This window comes from Prionailurus bengalensis, chromosome B3 (genome assembly GCF_016509475.1).
Source record: "Prionailurus bengalensis isolate Pbe53 chromosome B3, Fcat_Pben_1.1_paternal_pri, whole genome shotgun sequence".
In the NCBI taxonomy this organism is placed as follows: Eukaryota; Metazoa; Chordata; class Mammalia; order Carnivora; family Felidae; genus Prionailurus; species Prionailurus bengalensis.
The window spans coordinates 14390980-14416405 of record NC_057355.1 but is presented as its reverse complement, the minus strand read 5'-3'; positions in this window follow the sequence as shown (position 1 = coordinate 14416405).

Sequence of the window (25426 nt, the reverse complement as noted above, 5' to 3'; positions counted from 1 at the left end):
TGGTCCTTTTAAATACAGGTTGCAGGATGGTGTGGCTTTTGTTCAAAAGGAATGGAAATCCATGTAGATTTTTAAAAAGCTTATCAAACCTGGCCTGTTTTTAAGCTACTTTAATGGAGAACAAAGGGACACTTCAACCTTCAAAGTTTTGACCAATATTTCACGTATTTCTTAAGCTTTGACCCAGCTTTATGTTTCTTATTTAGCACTAATAATATTTGCAGATATTTCATTTTTTTATTTTTTACAGATTTGTTTATTTTTGAGGAAGAGAGAGTGCAAGCGAAGGAAAAGGCAGAGAGAGAATGGGGGACAGAGGATACGAAGCACGTACAGACCGCCGACCACAGTGAGCCCGATGCAGGGCTCAAAAGGCACGAACCGTGAGACCATGAACTGAGCTGAAGTCTGACGCTCAACTGACTGTGCCATCCAGGAGCCCCAAAATTTACAAATCTTAAGGTTTCTTTGTTTCCTAACCTTAAGTTGGTCTATTTCTTTATTTTACCATATTCCTGTGGTTTTTGGCACGCCTGTTGACTGATTTTAGTTCAAGTTTCCTAATGAGTGCTCTCCTATAATCTGGAAGCCTCTATTTCTCTATACAAATCATGGACAAATGCTAAAACTGGTAAGTTGAATTCAAAGTGGAAAAAGATATAAAATGCATATTATATTATTAAAATAGATCTTACATATATTACTTTCTAATGCATATTATATTATTAAAATAGATCTTACATATATTACTTTCTATTTTATATATCTACGTCAAGAAATCTTAACACTAACTAGAGTCTATTACTGTATAACAAATTACCACAACCTTAGTGATTTAGAACAACCTTGATTATGATGATGATCTCACATCAAATTGTATGCATTAAATACGTGCGGTTATTGGTGTAACAACAAGGAAAAGGAGTCATATAAAAATAAAGAAGTAATCCATATTTCTTATCTCACAGTTTCTGTGGATCAGGTGCTTGGACATGGCTTAACTGGGGTGGGGGGGGAGCCTCTCTTTTAGGGCATCTCACTAGACTTCAACCAAAGTGTCAGCTGGGGCTGCCATCTTGTCTGAGAGCCCACCGGAGGGGAATGAATGATCCCTTCCTTAGTTCACTTAGGTTCTTGGAAGAATGCAGTATCTGGAGACCTCTTTGACTTGGGTCTTCAGTTCCCTGGCACACGGGCACTACAACATGGCTGCTTACTTTACCCAAGCACACAAATCCCGAAGGCAATGGACTGATGGCAAAAGGAAAGTTCTGTCTTTTATAATGTAATCATGAACAGGAGATCCCATCACATTGGCCACGTGCAACTGGCTAGAAGCAATCATTCACCCAGGCACACTTGAGGGGAGAGGGTTACACAAAGGGGTGAATGTCAGGAGGTGAGAACAATTGGGGACCATCTTAGTGGCAGCCCATCACAAACGGATAGGCAAGAAAATGGTGGAGCAAAGTTATGTGTCCACTCTCATCATATACCTAAATCTTATTTTAACTCAACCATGTACGAAAAGTTCATCAAAATGTTACTCATACATATTATCTTGAGATTTGCTTCACCATAACTTTTACTTTAGAAATAACACAGACCAGGGGCGCCTGGGTGGCTCAGTCGGTTGAGCGTCGGACTTCAGCTCAGGTCACGATCTCACGGTCTGTGAGTTCGAGCCCTGCATCGGATTCTGGGCTGGTGGCTTGGAGCCTGGAGCCTGCTTCCGATTCTGTGTCTCCCTCTCTCTCTGCCCCTCCCCCATTCATGCTCTGTCTCTCTCTGTCTCAAAAATAAACATTAAAAAAATTAAAAAAAAAAAAAAAGAAATAACACAGACCTTATGTCAAAGGTTAGATCCCCAGTCCCATTTCCTCATCCGGCAGGAAACAGTGATATTTTTCAGCCTCCCTTGCAGTCACATGACTGATTCCAGCCAATGGAACGTGGGCAGCGTGATGTCTGACTCTTCTAGCTTAACCATACAGCCCCTCCACTCTTTTCCTTCCATGACACACAACATAGGATGGAAGGAACCAGGTTGCCTGGGTTATTGCTCAAAGGAGAGCCCCCAAGAGGTCTGCCCAGTGTGCATCAGCATATGACTTGAGCTAGCAATTAATTTTTATTGTTTTAAGCCACTGATATTTACCCTGATTCAAATAGACCGCGGAAACTTCAGTAGTGATTATCATCCACAAATACCAGACCAAATAAGGCACCCGGATCCCTATGATAATGATATTGATACCCCAAATTTATTGAGTGCTTATATATAATAGCATCTGTCCCAAGCAATTACATATCATCGTAATTCAGTGACATTATCTCAAGTTCAAGTTCGGGAGAAAACTTTACATGAGAATTACTATTGGAGAAACAACCCATACATTTGGAAAGTCTACTTCTATCTGCTGCTTGAAGTTGAGGGTAAAGTCCCAAGAAAATTATGGTTGCTACCTTGCTCTATATAAAAAAAAGGACAGGGGCTCCTGGGTGGCTCAGTAGGCTTAAGCGTCCGACTTCGGCTCAGGTCATGGTCTCGTGGTTCATGGCTTCGAGCCCCACATCGGGCTATGGGCAGACAGCTCAGAGCCTGGAGCCTGCTTCGGATTCTGTGTCTCCCTCTCTCTGCCCCTTCCCCAGCTCACACTCTGTCTCTGTCTCTGTCTCTGTCTCTGTCTCTCTCTCTCTCAAAAATAAATAAACATTAAACAAATCTTTAACAAAGGAGGACGAAGAATTGGAGACACAGAGAGTAAAGCTCAGAAAAGAATAGATAAGGAAGCAGAGAGACATGAATGGACAACGGGCAAAGAGAAAGGGGTTTGCACAAGGCAATGTGATGTAGGGTCTATCCTTCACCTTCCCTGAGATATCTTTAATCATTTCTATATTGCTCACCAATGTCCTGTATGTGTGTGTGTGTGAGTGTTTGTGTATAAGTAGATGTTATTAGGAGACCTTTAAGAACATGAAAAGGGTAAATACTAAAGCCAGGCTCCATCTGTATATATCATAAGGTATATATCATTAAACCGAAGCAGAGAAACCCTAACTTGTTGGTCCATAAGCACACGGACATTATACTGCAGAGCCAGATTCCTTCTTAACCAACACACTACACTACATCTCTCTCTCTCTTTCCAGAAAAACTGTCCTTAATGACCAGAAGAAAAATGATAAGAGAAAAGCATGAACAAAATAGAGAGGAAGCCAAGAAATATGATTTGCTTCTGGAACCTGTCTGGACCTTAGGATAATCAGAGGTTTAAGTGAGAAAGGTAGGTCACGGTTGAGAGTTGAAGGGGCAAACTAGCAGTAGGAGAAGAGTATAGATTTTGGAAACAGAATAAAGATGCCAAGAAGGGTATCGATGGCCATTTGGCTCTTGGTGTTGAGGAAGACAGAGAAATCAAAGATGACCTTGAGGTTTGTAATTCCAGTGATTAGAAAGATAAAATGCAAATTAATCAAGGTGGAAAAAAAAAGAGAAATTAAATTTTCTTTCAATTAAAGTCAAACATTTATTGAGCTCTAATACAAACAAATGTGTTTGACGTGGTGAGAGATGTGATGATGAAAAAGACATGGTCCCTAGAAGGAGAGGGTAATGTTGTATTTCTGTACTTGAGTTTGAGGTATTTTGAGAAACTTAAGAAAAATACTCAAGGTACCAGTTTTGTTGTCCTCTATAAAGAAGTACAGATTAAAGGGATGGAAAGATAACATTACCCAAGGATGAATATACTACCTACTACCATTTCCTCTTGAAATATGGGCTATTTTCTACATAAAGAGCTTTGGACTAGGAATCAAATTACCTGAATTATTATTATTTTTTTTTATCCTCCATACCTAAAAATATTTTATGACCTTGAAAACTGGATTAACCTCTACAAAAGGGTGATGAACCAAGTAAAATTTGAAGCTGCTTTTGGCAGTTAAGCTGACCCCTGAAAGAAGAGACTCGGATTTTCACATGTGTAAAGGATATGTTATCTTGGGACATGTCTCCGTTAGGAGACATCTACATTACACTGTGGTCATGTGATTTTGTGTCAGCTTGACTGGGCTAAGGATGCCCAGATAGCTTGTGAAACAGTATTTCTGGCCTTGTCTATGAGGGTGTTTCTGGATGAACGTTTCACTCTTACCGATGAGGGTGATATCGTCCAATCCATTAAGAGCCTGAAAAGAACAAAAAGGTGGAGGAAGGGACCTCCATGTTCTCCTGTCCTTAGACATTGACTCTCCTTGTGCTCGGGCCATCAGTCTCATCTAGGGACTTGTACATCTGGACTTGGATTCGATTACACCACCGGCTTTCCTTGCTCTCCAGTTTGTAGATGGCAGGTCAAGAGAGTTCTTGGCCTTTGTCATGGCATAAGCCAATTCCTATCATAAATCTTCTCCCGTTGGTTCTGTTTCTCTGGGAGACTTCTGACTGATGCAGGTAACAGCCTTAACATGTCACTGCCTCAACACAACAAAATGTTTTTTCCTCGGATACAGAACATTATTCCAAAAAAAAATTTGCATTTGGGTACAACTCTGGGATAATGGATTTTCAGACAGTAACTCCGTGATTCGGACCCTGATCCACACACTGAATACACTGTCTTTCCCAGTTGCCATGAGAGAAAAGAGGGAGCTGGTGGTTTGAACAGTCTCAATTCAATGCTGCAGTTTGCAAGCGACACACATTTCTACTCACTTCTACTCACGTTTTATTGGATAGATGTAGCCACATGACCACTTACCGTCAAGAGGGCTGAGAAACATTCACTCTCATATACACGGCCTTAGGGAAAAACTGAATATATTTGTGAATATAAATAACACAGGCTGCCATGCTTATTCAATAGTTGAAAAAGTAGAATGAATCCTTTCTCTCTCATTTGAAAATTTTTCTGGTTCGAAACGAAGTTTTATTGATAGCTCTGAAACAATTCACTTCGCTCTCCCCCAAATCTCTCCCTTTCCCCATCTGATCCATTAGAACATACCTTCGAAAGCAAAGCCTCCATCAGAATATGGTATAACATGACACTGTAACCTTTTCCCCTCCAGAAAACCACCCTTTATGAATAAAACATGGGCGACCTTTAAAAACTTAGCAGTTGTACTAGGTGATTGCATATTAACAAGCTTTTTGAAGAAATAGGACAGGCACTGTATGTTTCAGTTAAGGATAGATAATAGAACTATTCAAATAATTTATTATTTTATTTAATACAAGGAAATGCAACAACTATTTCACAAGCCCTGCTTACACTTCTCTGAGTGTAATTGCATGTGACTCTCCACTTACCTTAATTGTGCCTTTACTTGTAAATTGAAGATTGCGTGGAAATATCAGTTCTTCTTTCCCACTTGAATTTTTCTGGTTTTGGTTAAATATCTCTGACCATTCTGAGGTGTGTTAAGTAGCAAGCAGAAAAACGCAGAGTTATGTGCCGTGGAGTCGAATCTCCTGACTTCTAAACACAAACATTCGGATTTCACAGGACCTGGCAATATAGAAGATACTCAACAAGTAATCATTGAATGGGAAGGGCTTTCTTGAAGTTGAACTAAGGTTTAGCATGTTAGCAGACCCTGTCCATGTTGTCAGGGAGTATTTGATCAAATTACAGAAAAAAAGAGGTTTAAGTTGGGCTCAGTGGGCTCATTGAGTTGGGGAGAAGAAGTAGAAAGGGGGAGACTGAGTTGAAGAAGATTGAATTCACTCCTCAGTCACGAATGAAGAGACCTCTGCTCAAGGTAGTGTTTCTGGTTAATCGTTTAGGAAATTATTTTCAAACCAGGCTCTCCGGAGTTCTAACGTTTTAAAGGGTATCTCATGGGGCAAGGGGGTCTTCACTAAGGGAAGTTTTTTAGCATTTGCCTGTTTATAAGAAAACAGCTTGGGACACCCGGGTGACTCAGTCGGTTAAGCGTCTGACCTCGAATCAGGTCATGATCTCAGAGTCCATGAGTTCAAGTCCCGCGTCGGGCTCTGTGCTGACAGCTCGGACCCTGGAGCTTGCTTGGGATTCTGTGTCTCCCTCTCTCTCTGCCCCTCTCCCGCTCAGGCTCTGTCTCTCTCTCAAAAATAAATAAACATTAAAAAGTTTTTTAATTAAAAAGAAAAACAGCTCAACACAAAATTTAATTTATTCAGTTTCTACTGATTTTAAAAAAAATGTCTGGGGCGCCTGGGTGGCGCAGTCGGTTAAGCGTCCGACTTCAGCCAGGTCACGATCTCGCGGTCCGTGAGTTCGAGCCCCGCGTCGGGCTCTGGGCTGATGGCTCAGAGCCTGGAGCCTGTTTCCAATTCTGTGTCTCCCTCTCTCTCTGCCCCTCCCCCGTTCATGCTCTGTCTCTCTCTGTCCCAAAAATAAATAAACGTTGAAACAAAAATTAAAAAAAAAAAATGTCTGACAACCATTGCCTCAGAATATGATGGATCTCTTAGGCAAAACAGGAGGCAATGGTGCCCCCCAACAAAATGAGATGTGAGGTACAAAGATATGTGCCTTTCTTCTTCATCAGTCTTGGTCCCACCTTCTCTCCAAAATCTGCAAATATGGGTTTTGTTAGCAGCAGTGACATCCTGGGATCCAGAGGCCCAGGACCTTATTCTGGTCTAGGTAGACTCCAAGGGGCTTGGAGTATCCGTATGATACCCACTGACCATTGGGAACAAAGCATAGAACTCTAGAAATAGCCCAACACCACCAGATGCACTTGAGACAGCTCTATGTGAGTTGTATTACACAGGACAGTTTTATCGTTCTCCCCTGGTGATAAATATGTAGGGTTGAAAAGCTCTTTCAGAGACACTGATTACACCACAGTCAAATGCTCCACTTCTCCATCCCTTACATTTTTTTTAAAGTTTATTTATTTATTTTGAGAGAGAGAGAGAGAGAGAGAGGGAAAGAGAGTGTGCATGAGTGGGGGAAGGGCAAAGAGAGAGGGAGCGAGAGAATCCCAAGCCGGCTCCACGCCCGGCACGGAGTCTGATGTGGGGCTCAAACTCACCACCCCGAGATCGTGAACTGAGATGAAGCCAAGAGTCAGCCGCTTTGGGCCAACTCGGTTGGTTGAGTGCCTGACTTAGGCTCAGATCATGGTCTCATGATTACTGAGTTCGAGCCCCCATTGGGTCTGTGCCAACACCTCAGAGCTTGGAGCCTGTTTCGGATGCTGCGTGTGTCTCTGTCTGCACCCCCCCCCCGCTTCGTCTCTCTCTGTCTCTCAAAAAAAATGCATAAACATTAAAAAAAAGAGTCAGACATTGAACTGACTGAGCCACCCAGGCGCCCCTCCCGTCTGGTGTTCTTAGACCTTGAACCGTTGTCACAAGAGTAATGGTGATTGAACAGACTGTTGTCAATAGGGGACACTGTAGTGATCAGTAGACACAAGCGATGATACAAGTTCCTTTTTATACAGGATCAAGTGTGTAGCTTGCTACGTAGACGAATACAGCAGTTGTCCAGCCCCTATCAAAGAGCCCTGTTGCCAAGAGAGCAAGTACTTCTATCCAACAGCATCCTGTTATTTTCCTGGAGACCGTCCATGAGCTCACGCTCCAACCGACTCCGCTCAGTCGGTTGAGTGTCTCACTCTGGATTTCAGCTCAGGCCATGCTCCCAAGGTGGTGGGTTCAAGACGTGCATCAGGCTCTGTGCTGAGTGTGCAGCCTGCTCAAGATTCTCTCTCTCTCTCTCTCTCTGTCCCCCTTGCCTCCCTATGCACACACACGCTCTCTCTCTAAAAACAAAACAAAACAAAACAAAACAAAAAAACCCAAAGACCAAAAAAACAAGCAAACAAAAAAACTCACACCAAAGCATACATACACTGTAAGTATACTAGTTCTAGATTCTATAGAACACTAAGAAATAGTGAACACAGATGCATAATAATGAAGCACACAGAATTAAGAAACACATAAATATAGACTAGTAAGCCTAGAGGAAATAAGGTATACACAACTCATAGAACATGTCACCGATCTTTGCAGAGCTCAAAAGTTAGTTACACACTCACACAAACATTGAGATCTGGGTCGTCTTTTAAAGCTATAAGGTCCTCAAGTGGTAAGGCCTCATTTAAATTTTTTCTCTTATACTTGTAAAATGTGCTGTAGTCCCTGAGAATTTTTAACCTTTTTTAATTTTAATTTTTAAATTCTGAAATGTGTCCATATGTGTATATATATATGTATATATGTATACATACGTGTATTTATATGTGTACAATTGTGACAATAGGCGATGAGCTGAGAAATGTCAAAAATATTCAGAAATATATACATATATATATATGTATACATAGTGGCCAATAGACACGAGCAATGGTACAAGTTCCTTTTTATATAGGACCAAACATGTAGCTTGCTACATAGATGAATACAACAATCGTCCAAGAGAGTAAGTACTTCTTGTATATATACGTGTGTGTGTATATATATATATATATATATATACGTATATGTATACATATACGTATACATATATATATATATATGTATACGTATACATATACGTATATATATGTATATATGTATACGTATACATATATATATAGGTATATATTTCTGAATATTTTTGACATTTCTCAGCTCATCGCCTATTGTCACAATTGCCAAGGAATGGGATTGATTACATTTCAGCAAGTTATCAATCTCACCGGGGATTTTACCAGAAGGAGATTTTTTGAATTGTTTAAAACTGAGGGCTTAATTGAGATGATGCCATCTCGTGTAGTCCTCCTTTAATTCACGTGTATTGGGAATTTGTTCCTTTTAATCTCTGCGAGTAAACTAGGCGGTTTCATTTCGTCTACAATTATGGCAATAAGCCATAATTTTGCTTTGCTCTGCCGGGCCGGCTTGGATAAGATTGCCTCTAGGTGGCTCGACGCTGCTTCGTGTTTTGCTATGTGTGCCACCTCTCCGGAGAGCTGGGGACAGATATATCCAAGCATTGAAAAGACAAAATCACTTACATTTGTCATTTTAGCGTTTAGGCTCCTAGGATCGTCTGAAGGATTCGTGATGGAAAATGAAGACATCTCCGCACAGGAGGGAGGAGAGGGATGTTTGCCTGGCGCTCCCCCTAATGCGTGCAGCATGGCAAGGCGTTCCCTCTTGGAGCCAATGGGGGGGGGGGGGGGGGGGGTGGGGGGGGAGAAGGGAGCGAACACTGCACGGGGCCACTGGAGAAGTTTTCTCCGATGTGTCATTAAGGTGTTTCAGAGCATCTGTGTGGCTGCCATATGAACTGGATGGGAACACAAAGTAATCAATTTCAGTTGAGAGCGCTAATTTATCACCTTGCCATCTTTTATTGCAAGGTAGAGAATCTCCATCTCTCATTCTCCTGCACTCTCGCTCTTTCACACACACGCGCACGCGCGCGCACACGCACACACACACACACACACACACACGGCTACTTCCCGTACACAATCGCAAACTTCACATGTATCCAGCACACCCGCCCTTTTGGTTACGTATCAGACCGCAGACATTTATGATCTTATTTTGCCTGTAGGCGGCTTGGATTCAGGGTTGGGAAGAGAGTCGCCCCCTCAACCCTTCCCTTTCGAATACTGAACGTGTTTTGCATGGTCTTCCTCTGACGCCCAAGAGAAGTTTGAGGGTGATTGCAATGTTTATATAAAACCGCGTCCCAAAGGTGCGGTCGGTAAGCAAAGGATTTAGCTGCTTAGAGCTGAAAATCCCAAACTGGGGGAACAATTTAATAAAGTGGTTGGCATCTTAATTCCTTGAGTCAATACGGCTACGAAAGTCAAACTTGCAAAATGGAAGCTCAGACCTTCCAAGCATGCAGAAGGGAGCCCGAAAGGCTGCATGACCTTAGCCTTGTGGGTCTGTTCCTTGCAGCCAGAGTGCTTCACGGTGACGCATACCTGCAAACCCTGAGGGCAGAGTCCCTTGGCAAGCTCAAGGCAGGATCCTTATCCGAGAAAGGAAGAGCACCGAGATGAGCTCCACAGCGGTTGCCTTCTGAAAATAAATTTTGCATGTCTTGGAAGTCCCCAAGACTCACAGCAAATGTTGGATTATTTTTCTCAGCATTGGAAGTTCAGATTTCTAAGAAGCCTAGGAAAGCATCTGGGGTGTTTTCGCCAGCTCCTACTTTTAGCCTTTTGTTCTGTTTTTTTTTTTTTTTTAGACTTAGATTTTCTAGATTCAGCTTTGCATCTTGGCCCCCTGAACTTGGTTGTTACACCATACTGTAGGAGTTCTCATTATTTGCCATAAATATCTTCAGAGTGTGCTTTTGCTGGAAGTCTGGCATTTGAGTGTGTTATTTGTATTATGATACGCGGTCCATGCCCCCACCATCAATCAATCAATCAATCAATCTCTTTTGGCCAGTGGGGGCAAAGTTCCCCTGTCCACCCCAGATGTGTTTTCCTTCAGAATCCCTACAAGATCTCGGTGTTTTGTTGTTGTTGTTTTTTCATAAAATCTAAAATCCCACCACAAACATTTTTTCCCTTTTAACTCCTAATATATATATATTTTTTTCCTTCAAGGCCTGATGTTCTCTGTTACTCCCAATATTTCTCCCTAGACCCCAATTTCCTAACCAAAGCACATTACTGATCTGATGCTTTCAACAGCCTGGTAGCACATCAATAAACTAAAGATTATTGTGCTTTGTCAGGTTTTATTTTGTAACATTATGGGAAATTCTCCGCTGTCTTGGATGAGTGCATAAACTCTGATTGCTTGACAATTAACAGAGCTAGTAATAGAAAAGGCAATGTAATTTACCTTCGTACAAGGGATCTCAGTTAACAAAAATTAAACTATTGAACTCTCCTCTCCAAGAAAAGGGATGTCGCTTCATTATATTAAAAAGAAAAACAGAATCCAGGGGCAAGCGGGCCCTCAGTCTGGCTGGGTGAATTTATTGTTCAGATTATGTGTTTTTCTGACATGCATACAAAATTATGGCTTTTACACTGGACGAAACTCTCTCGTCATTAAATGAGCATTCCCCCCCCCCGCCACCCCACCCCCCTGCCTTGGTACTATAACTCAAAGAGAGCATTCTAGATAAATAAGGACGAGGGGGAGTATCTAAGTGTGCTTCGTGGTCTGGACGTTGAGGGTGCCCTTATCTTCAGAGCTGGAGTATAGCTCTTGTCCTATCTCTTCCACTCTACCTCTCTGTCTTTCTGTATCACAGCCCTAAAGAAGAAAATATACAGTGTAATTAAATACAGAGCCATCACGCTAAAAGTGAAGAACTCCCACAGAGCAGAGAGCTGGGTTTTACAGACTCCCACGGAGACCATATGAAGCTTGCATTCAAAATGGCATCTGCAGCTTTGAGACTGCCTTCTGCCCTTTCTTAGATTCTGCTTAGTTCAAAGAAATACTGTGTTTGCACATAGATAGCCACATACCTTAGCAAAGTCGCAGGGGAAGTTGAGATTTCGCTTCCCTCTTCCTTGGGAATGTCAACCTCTCAAATCTCTCTCTCTCTCTCTTACAGCTCCTGCATGCCCTCCTAACGTTCTCAATTTGGACAGCTAAAATTGTAACGTGAATCATGAGCAACTCGAGCATTTAACTATGTGAATGATGAACAACTGTTGAGCTCTAAAAGAAGATTGTCACAGTTCTGGTTACCATGGAAGACACACAAAATAATAAGACCAGTTTCTGCCTTCAAGAAGTTTATAATCTTGGGGGTCGGTGAACTACAGCCCATGGGCCAAATCCAGCCTGCCCTCTGTGAAGTGACCATGGTGTTTTTACATTTTTAAATGGTTGAAAATCAAAAGGATAATGTTTATGTCAGGTGAAAATCGTATAGAATTCAAACTTCTGTACCAATGAATAAAGTTGAATTGGAATACACCCATTCTCATTCATGGGCATGTGGTCTATGGCTGCTTTCACCCTACAGCGAAGGAGTTTAGTCTCTATGACAGAGACTATATGGCATGCAACACGTAAAGTATTTACTATCTGCCCCTTTATAGAAAGAGTTTGCGACCTCTCTTATGAGCTCATTGGACAGCCACTTTTTATAATCATAAAATAATGAATGAACAAATAAAGATGATATATTACCAGTCGGTAAATGGAAACCTTGTGGAAAAAATGCCATAGTAACCCAGGGGGATATATATCACTGATAATTATTTTGTTCAAAGAATCCCTCAAGAAGCAAAAAAAAAAGGGGGGGGTGGGGGATAGGAGCAGACTTTTACGTTTTGAATGGATACGGAGTAGTGGGCAGGCCATTTCAGATATTCAAAGAGGAAAGGGGAATCTGACTTGACAAGACTAGGGTCCAAGAAGAGATGTTTGTGATCTGTCGCGAGAGTACAAAGTGTAGGTTACGCAAAATACTATAAGGGTAAATGAATTGTCATCTGTCCTGATTTTGATATTTAGGAAGAGAAGAACCACTGAGAAAAGAAAATGTGAAATTTAAAAGCAAAATCAAGATCCTGGTAAGATCTGTGCTCAGTGTCATCGAAACAGTTACTCTGGCTTCAAAAGGTCAAAGATGGCTGACAAAAAAGAAGTATCATGAGCAATAACGATCCTATTTATTGCCAGGACCCAGTAAAAAGGTGATGGTATCCTAGGGTCAAAACCCCAAAACATATCCATCATTTTTTCACATCGCATATGGGTCCCTTTTTTTCTGTAACTATTCTTTTTTTAGAAGTTTTTAAAATAATAATTATTTTTTTTTTGAGAGAGCGCACGTGAACAGGGGAGAGGCAGAATGAGAGAGAGAGAGAGAGTGAATATTAAGCGGGTTCCCCTCCCAGCACGGAGCTCGACATGGGGCTCTATCTCATGACCATGGGATCGTGACGTGAGCCAAAATCAAGAGCCAGACGCTTAACCAACTGAGCCACCCAGGCACCCCTTTGTAACTATTCTTTTTTTTTTTAATTTTTTTTTCAACGTTTATTTATTTTTGGGACAGAGAGAGACAGAGCACGAACGGGAGAGAGGCAGAGAGAGAGGGAGACACAGAATCGGAAACAGGCTCCAGGCTCTGAGCCATCAGCCCAGAGCCTGACATGAGGCTTGAACTCATGGACCGCGAGATCGTGACCTGGCTGAAGTCAGATGCTTAACCGACTGCGCCACCCAGGCGCCCCTGTAACTATTCTTTAATGGGATGAGGCGACACTATAATTTTAATTAAACCATAAATTCCAAGCAATTGCCTAATGAGATCACAGTGTATGAGAAAAATACAGTGTGCAATTTTACATGTGGTCATTGAAACTATAGAATAAAACACAGGATGTAGAGGGTTAACAGCACGATGGGCTACTTGCTGGTGAAGGCCTTCATATTATGGAACATTGATGGATGGTCATCGAAAATGTGATAGGCTTTGGGATTTAATTAGAAAGTAATGTCAACTAAAATGCTTGATTACGAAATTATAAAACAGTTGCGTTAAATTTGACTTGTCATGTCATTCAAACATATTTGTCTTGTTTTCCTTCTGTATTGGGGTTTGGACAACTTCAGTGGCTACCTTGCTTTTTATTTACTAGCCGTTTCTTCACAGGATGCTATTTGACCTTATTTGTGATATTCTTGCATTGTTTGGAAAGAGTTTCCTCTTTCATTTATGGCTCCGGTGCAAAGGGTGCAAAAAAGCGTCTAAAGACTTTATGGCCAGGTGTTCCAGATGCCTTTGGATAATTCAGGAGAAGTGACAGAAGTTGTGAAGGCAAGGCGGGCAATGCTCAACCATGGCATAGTTTGAGGACAGAAAAGTTCTACCCGAAAGACAATACAACTAATTAAATAAGTGACTTGTGCTGCTCGGATGCTGAATGTTATTATGTAAATGTGAGCGTATATAGCAGGGTGAGGTTGCATCTTTTAACATCAAGTAGGTACAACTTGGGTGTTCATTGGTTCACTGCTTAAACATTTATTGAGCACGTATTCTGTTCTCAGAACTGTGTCAAGGTCTGGGGACATAGAGATAAATGAAGCAGAAGTAGACTAAAGTCTAGCAAAGACGACAGGCAAAGAAACACACAAGTAAACGCAAAGGGATGACACACCTGGGTGGCTCCGTCGGTTGACCATCTGGCTTCGGCTCAGGTCATGATCTCACGGTTCGTGGGTTCGAGCCCCGCATTGGGCTCTGAGATGGCAGCTTGGAGCCTGAAGCCTGCTTCAGATTCTGTGTCTTCCTATCTCTCTCTGCCCCAGCTTGTGCTCTCTCTCTCTCTCTCTCTCTCTCAAAAATAAACACTTTTTTAAAATAAAAAAAAAAAGATAAATGCAAAGTGATAAGTGAACTGTTCGAAATATACAGGGAATTTTCAGAAAAAAAAAGTCCTCTGACCAAGACCCAGAGGCAGGAGTAGAGGTCAATGCAAAGGTTTGGAGGTGGGAAAGGGAATATCATTCCACCCTCTTTCTCATTTCCCAATCCTCTTACAGTATAGCATGTAGTTATGTGTGGCTTCAGTTCACAGTGTGAACTCTGGGGTGTGAGGCAGGGATCAGCCGCCCTCTGTCTTTACTTTTCTTGTTTTTTGTTCTCTCTCTGTCTCTCTCTGTCTCTGTCTCTGTCTCTCTCTCTCTGCTAAAATACAGTTGGGAAAAACAATGATGCCATTGAGGGAGGTGGAACTTTTAGTACCTTCTTGGGAATTTATAAAAGCACTTGAAACTAGAATCTACCCCAATAGGCAAACACTAATAGAGAATGAACAGGTATCTGTGAAAAAAAAAAAATGAAGATCATCACAGTCATTTTTTTTTAAATAGAGAGTAAGTGTCACATTTCAACACGCAAGAATGCCCTTTTATTTTGCTGTCACAAATATTGAGCTGTGATAATTACTACCAAAATAAAAAGATCTTCAACTGGTTCTTAATTCACTCACGCAATCCAGTGTGACCTGGTCAAGCCGATGCAGCTGCCATATTTGAGCTGAGCTTGGAGGCTGTATAACGGTTCCTAAAGATAGACAATGATGAATGTTATGGATTTGTGCACTGAGGTTTAAGATTGCCCTGTGCCGCCCTGAGCCTCCTTACAAATACAAATAGTACAAAGAGTCTAAGATGGCGGGGGTGTGGGCGGGGGAACGTTGGGCCTGACTGGTGAAAAGCTTTCCTCTTTTCGTGAAGAACAAACCTCTATCAGATGTGTTGAAATCTCCTACTTGACCCTTGTTTAACCTTCAGTCCAAAACGCACAAAGATAGAGCTAATCCCAGAAAGTAGGTTTAAACAAACAGGCCCGCAGTCCACAACGTCTTTGAGAAGTCTGATTTTCCCACTTTCCTCTCACACAAGCTGTTTAGGAAACAAGAAGCTTATGACTCTGAGGTAGGTAATGAAGCCCTTGTTGGGGAGGCTGTAAAACTCGCCACAGCTATTTGACCGCCAGCGTCCGAAATATCTGGTTTCCTGCTGCCTGGCTTTCCCTGAGCGAAACTGGAAACTTCTGCCAATGCTTCATGGATTTTCACAACGTGTAAGAGTTTTAAAATTTCTGACAGCAATATCTTAAATAATTAACTTCAAGAATCTTCATTTATTTACTTGGTAACTTTTTCTTAAGTTTATTTTTTTTTTTATACTGAGAAGGGCGAGTGCAGAGAGAGAGAGAGAGAGAGAGAGAGAGAATCCCAAGCAGACTCCACTCTTGGACGTAGAGCTCCAACTCACAAACCCTTGAGATGGTGACCTGAACTGAAATCAAGAATCAGTCACTTAACTGGGGTGCCTGGGTGGCTCAGTCAGTTAAGCATCTGACTTCGGCTCAGGTCACAATCTCACGGTTTGTGAGTTTGAGAACTATGTCGGGCTCTGCTGACAGCTCAGAGCCTGGAGCCTGCTTCGGATTCTATGTCTCCTTCTCTCTCTGCCCCTCCTCAACTTGTGTCTCTCTATGTCTCTCCAAAAAATAAATCAATATTAAAAAAAATTATTTAAAAAAAAAGAACCAGTTACTTAACTGACTGAGCCCCTACTTGGGAACTTTTTTAATAGTTTGATATTTTAAAAAAGTGACAATGGTTGTTCTTTATAGCTAACCAATAGCTGTTCTTATTTTAAGCTCCTTTTGGGTTAAAGCTGGAGATTTCTATTGTAGGTAAAGAGAAGAAATGTGAGCCATTTCCTATTCGGGATGGCCTTTTCGTTAATACTAAAATTTACCTGATGTTTATGCTATAACAAAATATGTAGGAAACTGTTCTGATTACGTTTTGAAGATATGAAAAAAAACTAATTATCCATTAGTTGTGGATATTATATATATTTGGATATAACTAATATTTGGCGTTGACTGGCTAATGAAATCTATAGATGTTTGCACCAAAAAAAATACATAGATTAACACTCATCCGTACACACTTATGCCAAGTTTTGCACTCATCAAATCCTTTTGACTTTATCATGAATTTTAACTATATGTATTTACCTGTGTGTGTGTGTGTGTGTGTGTGTGTGCTTTTGCTTTGAAGGTTTTCATAAAAACCTGCATGTTTCATAAACCATCCAACTCTGAAATCTGCATTTGTCCTGTAAGGCCAATTTGTGAAAGCATTCCGGTTTGTGGAATGTTCACTGCTTTTCTTTTGTCAATGATGATAGGACAGGGAGGCAAACACTTTGGAACTGATTTAAAGACGAATACTTGCTCTGGGATATAAAAGATTCATTTATTTCCCCTCTGGCCCAAACATGGGAAAGGCACAGAAAAAAGCATGGAGGTCTTTGAGGATGTGAATGGAAGACACAAGACGAGCAAGTTGCTGTTGAGGCACTGAGGGTGTGAACTGAGCAGGGTGCACATCATGGGAATAAGTCCATGAAAGCACCACATTTCAGTGGTCTTGACCCCCAGCCTCTCATTCACAATCTGCAGGAAATAAACAAAGAAACAGTACTATGAAGTACTGATCTCGAATAGGGACTGAAAAGAAAGTAGACCATAGGATTGGTAATTCCTAACATAGTCCTTCTAGAGCAGGAAGCTTTCAAAAAAATCTTTTTAATATTTTTGCTTATTTTTGAGAGAGAGAGAGAGAGAGAGAGAGAGAGAGAGAGATAAAGCATGAGCAGGGGAGGGGCAGGGAGAGAAAGAGACACAGAATCCAAAGCAGGCTCCAGGCTCTGAGCTGTCAGCACAGAGCCCGACGCGGGGCTTGAACACATGAGCTGTGAGATCATGACCTGAGCCGAAGTCGGACGCTGAACCAACGCAGCCATCCAGGCAGCTTGCTAGTATGCTATTTTAAGTATTCTAATGGATTGTGGAATTTTGAATCTGAAAGGAACTGGCGTCATCATCCTGGTCTGATATTTTAGGGCAAAGATCTGTATACTGGTGAGGCAAATGTGTACTCCTCTCTGGGTATTTTCTCAGGTGACTTCTCCTTTTGGAAATTTATTGCTTGCCCATTCTAAGTCTGTGTTTCTCCCCTTCCCAATCCAGACTTGGGATTTGGGTTGTGCATCTAGCTCATAGGTACATGATATAGTTGGTTTTCTCACTGCATATGAAGATATCACATTTTAAGATATTTTGTTGACTTGCCTAAGTTCATGCTGGTGGTGGTCCGACAAGTGACAAAAACCTGGTTGTTTTTCTCCCAGCCCCTCCTCTTGCTAATAAACTGCCCCCTGTCGTATGCGTGATATCCACGTGTTATGCTAGATAGCACTCCAAGCCTTTTGGGAAAATATCGGAGGAAGTTCGGAGTCAACAACTATTTTTTTTTTCTGTGTAAATGATCAATGGAAAAACACCCTCTGCAGCTCTGTAGTACTCCCTCATGAAATTTAGTTCAAACAATTATAGATTTGCCGTTAGCTAATGCTAAGACTGAATTGTGTTTTTTCCCCCTGCATATATAAGATTCTGAACTAGTGGAAAATACTTAAGAAGCTATGTCTTTAACATTTTGAGTCTAAAATTTTTTATTAATTCAACTGATAACTATTTATTAAACAACTACTATGTGCTGGTTACCATCTGTCTTACTCTGTATTTCCCTAGAGACAAGCTCTTAGACAATAGTTTATATGCTACTTTTTTGTTAGGGAATATAACCCTGGGAAAGTAACACAAAGGGAAAAGAATAAGGAAGGGAAAAGGGAAGAGCCGGTACGAGGGTCTCTTCCTAAGCCAGCTACTACATTCTAACAGATCGTGCATAACGGTTCTCCAAGAGATCGTTTAAACGGCTGTGTCTCGTGATGGTCCACCCTGGGGGAGGAATCAGCAAGACTCTATCCACGTGGTCTGGGACCCTATTGGTCAACAGTTGGCGCACCCAGCACTAATTTCTCCGCGTTTCCGGATTACACATGCGTCAGTCTCAATAGTGAAGCCTTGGAGAAGGATGGGTAAGAAAAGAAATTCTCTCAGGTCGTGTGCCCCTGAGACACTGGGAGGAGTCCTCCCAGAACTGGTTTTTCCAGCGTTAGCTGAAAATCAGAAGAAGGAGCCAAAGGTCTTGGACACCAGTGAGGCTTGATAGGATCTGATTCATATGCTGAGAAAAACAACAGTTAAGAGTTTCTCCTTCCAAGGAGGATAATGATTCGACATGAGTCCCACACCACCAACAAAAAACCCTACAACAGCTCTTGAAGTTCCACCACAGCGATTCTCGGAGACTACGTATGAGGGCAAATGAATGCAGTTTCTCGAAAGAGAAAATGATAGCTCATGGAAGTTATGAAGTCAAAAAAGAGATTAGGGAGAGGATAGAGGGAAGAGTGTTTTAAGGTGAGGGAACAGAATGTATAAAATTGCAGGTAAGAGTGGTCATAACTAGGAAGAAATGGAGGATACAAGGGCTCTGTCCAAAGCGTGTAGACTGTATGTGTAGCAATAAAAAACATTTCTACTTGTAGGCAAATTTGTTTATTGCCAAAGAGGTATAGCAAAAGCATGTTGTAGATATAACCTGTATGTGTGTTACCTACAGGAGAAAGAAAATAGATGTATTTAAAGGAGGGAGAGAGAATATCTCACTGTCCACCCATCCAGGTTCCATCAAATATTCTTTTTTTTTTAATGTTTATTTATTTTTGAGAGAGACAGAGACAGAATGCGAGTGCGTTGGGGCAGAGAGAGAGGGAGGCGCGGAATCCAAAGCAGGCCCCAGGTTCCGAGCTGTCAGCACAGAGCCCGACGCGGGGCTCGAACTCACAGACGGTGAGATCATGACCTGAGCCGAAGTCGGACGCTCACCCGACTGAGCCACCCAGGCGCCCCAAATATTCTTATTGTAATATAATAACGATAATTAATAAGGATGATAGGCAACCATTTGTACTTGCAGTAAAGGACTAATTGTTGCTGATTTTCCTCTGGTAGTGAGACTATTGAATTAATCACACCCCTGATGAATTACTGGAACAGGGTCAGGCTACTGTAGGGATGCCTGGCTTTTGCAGCTGTTTAAGATTGTTCTTATTGTGAACTTTGATAGCCTGGTAAAGACAAAATTAAGGGATTGATGGAAGATGGGAAAACGAAAACTTTTCTGACTTTTTCTTTAAGAATGTGCCTTTACTTGCGTATTCATGAGTTTCGGATATGTATACTTGTATTATTGTTATTCTTGATCAAGGACCAATTGCTTTTTAAAGAGATCCCTAAGCAAGGCAGGCAGAAAAAAAAATAAATAAATAATAGGATTTCTTCTCCCTGATTTTGGTGGATTGAAGCCAGGAACCTAATGACAATTTAATGTGTTTCATCGTGTCATGTAGAAATATAACACGCATTAATGTGAAAAGAGAAAGAATCTCCCGCGTCAGGTTAGGGGATTGGAAAATGCATGCTCCTCAGTCAGTGAAATCGTCCTGGTTGGTTTGCTTGTTTGCTGTTTAGCACAGAAATCCAATGTGACAACTTCAACTAGTTTAGAAATTTGGTGTAACTATCCTGCTCTGGATGGGATTTGTTCAGTCCATTTATTCCTACGATGCTGCTGAACTAACTCTATAGTACAAACTCCCTTCAGTGATTTCCAATTCTCTAAATGACCCCCCGATTCCTTATTATGATGATTGCAACATAACTTTGTAAAATGGACATTGCCTTTCTACATGGACGAAATGCCATATGGTTGGAAAAATATTAAGAACTGCTGTCATGCTTCGCTGCTCAACGTTGGTAACCGTCTCAAAATAGTGGTAACTTTGTCATCGTCGCTTATGAATTTGGCAAAGTAACTTGATCTTTTGTTCATCCACTGGGTATTAACGCATAGCAAACAGCCTAATTGTGTTCGGGAAAATTCCATAAGCCCCAGCGTATCTTTCCACAGTAGCAAACACACTGCGGTCATTATGGCCGACACTGTGAGATTCCTTGGCTGACGCTAGCATAATGTCTGATGACATCAGGGGCTTTTAGCGGTCCTGTTGTTACAAACTGACAGCATTTTAATGGCATGCAAGAACCAGACAGTTCTGCCCGGTGGTGTTTTCCTACATTCGGAAGAACCGTGTGTTAGCACAGCTCATCATTACGTGAATTTAGATGGAAAATGAATCCTATCTTGTCCCTTGAAATATAATGACACGCTGTAATATGTCTACCATAGGAGGCAGCTGTCAGTCTCTCCCTAGCCAGTGTTATAAAACTGTTCTAGGGGCGCCTGGAGCGGCCGACTTCGGTTGGGGTCACGATCTCGAGGTCCGTGAGTTCGAGCCCCGCGTCGGGCTCTGGGCTGATGGCTCGGAGCCTGGAGCCTGTTTCCGATTCTGTGTCTCCCTCTCTCTCTGCCCCTCCCCCGTTCATGCTCTGTCTCTCTCTGTCTCAAAAATAAATAAATGTTAAAAAAAAAATTTAAAGCTGTTCTACTCCACTGGCTAAACATATTCATTCTGTGCAGAGTACCTCGAAGGCTGAAGTTGCTGGTACACAGTTGGCTCCCAGAACTGTCTCTGGGACTTGTCGTGGGGGGTGCGGGGAGGGGGGCTAACATTACCTCTGAGCTAGGTGAGAAAGACGGAGTTGTGTACGAGATCAAAATACGATATTTATTCCAGGTGGGTTGGAGAGTACTGATTCAGGCCTGGTATCCAAGTGTTTTTTTCTCATCGCGCACTCTTGAATTCAATCTGCCATCCCCGTGACAGACAGCGCCGGAAAGCAGGGAGCTGGGTCAGGGACAAGACCTTCTCTGCTAAGTCAGCCGCAAGTTCAAGAGGGACCGGTCCCTTGCAGGCAGGCAGGGAAACCACTAAGCGAGAGGGGTCCAGTTCCTTCTTCCAACATCAGGCGTCACATAAAGGCGCTTCACCCCTAGCGAGGAGGGAGTAAGGAGAAGACGGACAGTTGTCCTCTGGGCCCCTCTCTAGGAAGGGGACGGGATCCTTTTCCCTGCTGCCAACACCCAGGGGATCAGAGAAGCCTGCCTTGAAGACCTTCTGTACCTTTCATAAACCGTGCCGTGCTACACAAACATGACCGAGGACAAGATGCCCGAGTTATTGGCCATTTAGGCAGGGCGGTTTTTAACTGCTTGGTAATTCCAAGAATGCTTGAGAAGCATCTCCCTTTTCACGCCGTCCCGTCAACGGCTCCCCGTCGCCTTCTGGATAAAATCAAAACCCGTGGGCATTAAATCCAGTGCCCTCTGGATCTGGCCTGCTTCACCTCACCTACTTGTCTCCTCCGTTCCCACCTGTACCCTAACCTCCAGTCCTACGGGATGATAGCCAGGTCCCCAGAACAGGCCACGCTGTGTTTCTGGGGAAGCTTTGCACAGACTGCTTCCTCAGTCTTTGTTTGGCTCAAATGAAATTACTGCTATTAATATGCCCATTTTGTAGATAAGCAATCTGATGCGCGATTACAAGGATTGCTCAAGGTCACACGGTAGGTGCTGGAGTTGAGAAGTAAACCCATTTGTATCACTCCAGGGACCACGCTCTTTATCTCTGGGGTATAGCCTCTGAATTTAAAGCAGCTTTAAGACGTTCAGGAATAGCAGGCGCTTAACAAATATTCGTCTCCCCCATCGCCAAAATATGAATTTTAGTGATTTATAAATAAATCTATAAATAATCCAATCTAAATAATCTATAAATTTATAGATAAATTTATAAACAGATCTATTCCTATGATCGATATTTCAAATTTTATATAGACATCAATAATAGTTCACCTTAAGTTTCCACTATCGGAGTTTGGATAACTTTAGTAAGCTTCCAGATTGCCTGAAATTTGTCAACAATAAGAATAGAAACATCTGTTTTCTGTGAGTCAGATGCCAGCTATGAGAAACTAATATCAGCTTGAATAATCCCAAAGTTTTAAATCATATTTGATCTACGTTCTCCTAACCTCAAGACGTTTTTAGCAAAATATGATCCTCGTGACTCAAGAACTCCTGCATTGTCTCTAAGAATTCTACTCCATACATGATATCATTTAAATAATAAAACTACTGGGGAAAATAAACTGATAAAGCTAATTCAATAGAGCCAATCAATGCTGTTATGTTTTTAAAATGAAGCTTATTGGATTAACTTTATTATGAAATCACATTGTATTGTAAAAAAATTTGGAAACCACTTAAAAGTATCAAAGAAAAGAAATATCCATAATCATATTGCCTGCAGATGACTTCGGCCAATATCTTGGTATCAATCTTTCAAATTTTGTTTATTTATTTAGCCTTTGTTTCATCCATAATATCCTTCTCTATCTAGACCTTTGAATTCTGCTTTATCACTTAGCAATTTGTCATTTCCCCGTTACTACAGACAATTCATAAACAAAAATTTAATTCATCATTCCACTCTGAGGATACTTCCTAATTTACTTACCATTTCCCTACTGGATATTTTCTTATACCCTGATTTTGGCCACTATCCATAACCTGATATTGGTCGCTATGGGACATCAGGCACGAAACTTTATTTCTTTGACTCAGATGGCGTCCTTAGACTGTATTCTAAACACTGAAATGGCTGGATCACTGGGCATCCTGTTTTAATTTTTTTTTTTAACGTTTATTTATTTTTGAGACAGAGAGAGACAGAGCATGAACGGGGGAGGGTCAGAGAGAGAGGGAGGCACAGAATCCGAAACAGGCTCCAGGCTCTGAGCTGTCAGCACAGAGCCCGATGCGGGGCTCGAACCCATGGACCGTGAGATCACGACCTGAGCCGAAGTCAGACGCTCAACCGACTGAGTCACCCAGGCGCCCCTAGTGCGCATCCTATTTTAAAGGCTCCTGACACAGGTTGTCCATCTGCTTCATGAAACATAAGAGAATGTGTCAGTTTCCACTCATGCTAGTTGTTTCCTTGAGTCTCTATGTTTTCTAGGTCTAGAATTAAAACAACAACAAAAATAACAACACACTGTCCTCGGTCCATGCTTCCTATTCTGTAACCTTCATGATGCCTTGGTTTTTGTTTTGAGACTGAAGTATGAGCGTGCTTGGCATGAACCTGTCTGTTGCCATGCTCTTCATGAAGACCAACTTTGTTGGCTTACGTGAAATCAAACATGAAAGGAAGGAATGAGAGTTAAGTGGGCAGACTACTGTCGATCATTTTCTTCTTTGATGTGTCCTCTCTCTCTCATGATTTCCTGCTCTGTGCACTGCCCGTGAGTGACAATAGCCGCCGTAATTTACAGGAGCAGAGAGAAAAATTAAAAAGTAGGTCAAAAACGTGGGTGTGCCTGCGTGGAGAAGTGGTGTGTATAGATATGTGGAATGGAGCGTGTGTGTGTGTGTGTGTGTATGTGTGTGCGTGTGCATGTGTGTGAGACAGGGTGTCACCAAGAGGTGGAAATGGGGGATTAGGAAAAAAAAGATTGAGATGACTTATATGACATAGAAATCATTTGACCTAAGGCTAAGTGTCTGATCACTTGGAAACTAGTGGAAACACAGACTTAGATTGTGGGTCTAATGAAATAACATTAGTCACTACATTTGCCTTTTCATATAGTCTTTTCCCCACATACATTCTATTTTTGAGATGGGTCACTTATCCAAGTTTGAATAATTATCTTTGCAGCAAAAACTGAGAGATAGGACTGTTTGGAGATCTGGGAGGACGAGTTACAAAAGTACAGTCCACCGTGTGTATGTGCTTTTTGGTAAAGGCAAACAATTAACCTGCAGGTTAGGAGATTTGTGGCTCGCTCATCTTGAGCTGTGAAATACACTTACGTTACCCCTACATTTAGTGTCAAGATTTAGCATCTACTGTCTGTTGCTGTTGGCTTTTTGTTGTATAATACTAAAATTACTGTACTTTTAATTATCTGCGTCTTTCTCTCTCTCTCTCTTTTTTTTTTTTTGAGAGAGTAGACATAGGTGCATGCATGAGAGAGGGGCAGAGCGAGAGGAAGAGGGAGAATCTCAATACGCTCCATGCCCAGCGAGGCGCCCCTTGAGTCTTGACCTTGATATCATGACCTGAGCTGACATCAAGAGTCAGACACTTAACAGGTTGAGCCACCCAGGCACCCACGTTTCTATTTTTCTGAATCTGATTTAGAATCATAATACTTTATCTAGTTAGCTGCATCGTAACGCATCTAAAAAAACTATGTCACCAAAGCATTTCTGTAACTCTTTTTTTTCCAGAATTTTATTTATTATTTTTGAGAGACAGAGAGAGACAGAACATGAGCAGGGGAGGGGCAGAGAGAGGGAGACAGAATCTGAGGCAGGCTTCCAGCTCCGAGCTGTCAGCACAGAGCCTGACGCAGGGCTTGAACCCACAGACTGAGAGATCATGACCTGAGCCAAAGTCGGACGCTTAACGGACTGAGCCACCCAGGCACCCCGGCACTTCTGTATCTCTTAGGCATGGGTGAAATCTACTTGATATTTTGAAATCTGGATGCTTATCCCCTGAGCTGTTTTTTTTTCAGGAGTCCCATCTCTTGTATTATACTGTGCATTGTTTTCTTCAGCCTTCAGGTTTGCTTACATACGGACTGAATGGTCCATTTTAATTTTAATCTCTAAAATAAATGACGATTTGAATGTGGGGCCCACCTGTAGTTTCAAAGGAAGATGACAGTTCCAATACATAAAATAAAAACAAAAACATGTCTTGCAAATCACACGTGCAGACACACACATTGTAATTTATATGGCAATGTGTTTCTTTTTTTTTTTTAATTAATGACTTTATTTGGAGAGAGAGAGATCACGATCGAGGGAAGGGTAGAGGAGGGGGAGGACAGAGAATCCCAAGCAGGCTCCATTGTCAGCTCAGAGCCCAACACGGGGCTTGAACTCATGAACCGTGAGATCATGACCTGAGCAGAAACCAAGAGTTGGATGCTTAACTGAATAAGCCACCCAGGTGCCCCTGGCCATGTGTTTCTTAACTGAGACGAGAACTTTACCATAGGCT